Here is a 775-nt window from a genome sequence, read left to right as displayed (position 1 = left end):
GGATTTCTTTTTATATGAAAACCAAATGAGTCAAAGACAAAATGTTGTTTTTGAAAGAAATTAATACTGTTCTTCTTTTCTTTAATTTCTTCTAATTTAAAGATATCTTCTAAAGACATAATTTTACAAAAAAAAAAGTTATTTGAAATAAATACTGTTCTTTTGAACTTTCTATACATCAAAGAATTCTAAAAAAAAAAGAAGTTTCCACAAAAATATTAAGCAGCACAACTGTTTTCAACACTGAATATTAAGTTTTTTGAGCATATGTAATAATATTTGACAACAATATTATGTTTTTACTCTATTTCTGATTGTTTTGACTATTTTTGATCAAATAAACGCAGCCTTGGTAAGCATATGAGACTACTTTCAAAAACATATCATACCATATATCAAACTTTTGAATGGTAGTGTATATATTTACAAAAAAAAAAACACTCATGTCCTGTACAAGCACATGAGTGATGGAATCTTTAAATCCTTTTTTAAATTGTTTAAAGGGGTCATATGATGCGATTTCAAGTTTTCCTTTCTCTTTGGAGTGTTACAAGCTCTTGGTGCATAAAGAAGATCTGTAAAGTTGCAAAGACTAAAGTCTCAAATCCAAAGAGATATTCTTTATAAAAGTGAAGAGTCAACCACGCCTACCTAAAATGGCTCGTTCTAACACGCCCCCACATATCTACGTCACTATGTGACAATATTAGCATAATGCTGCCCAAATGTGCACGCAAAGAAAGAAGGCATGGTTTCAGGAACAGCAGTCGTGTGG

This window comes from Sinocyclocheilus anshuiensis, unplaced genomic scaffold (genome assembly GCF_001515605.1).
Source record: "Sinocyclocheilus anshuiensis isolate Anshui unplaced genomic scaffold, SAMN03320099.WGS_v1.1 scaffold351, whole genome shotgun sequence".
NCBI classification, from domain to species: Eukaryota; Metazoa; Chordata; class Actinopteri; order Cypriniformes; family Cyprinidae; genus Sinocyclocheilus; species Sinocyclocheilus anshuiensis.
The sequence above is the reverse complement of the archived record's forward strand: the minus strand, read 5'-3'. Positions refer to the sequence as shown.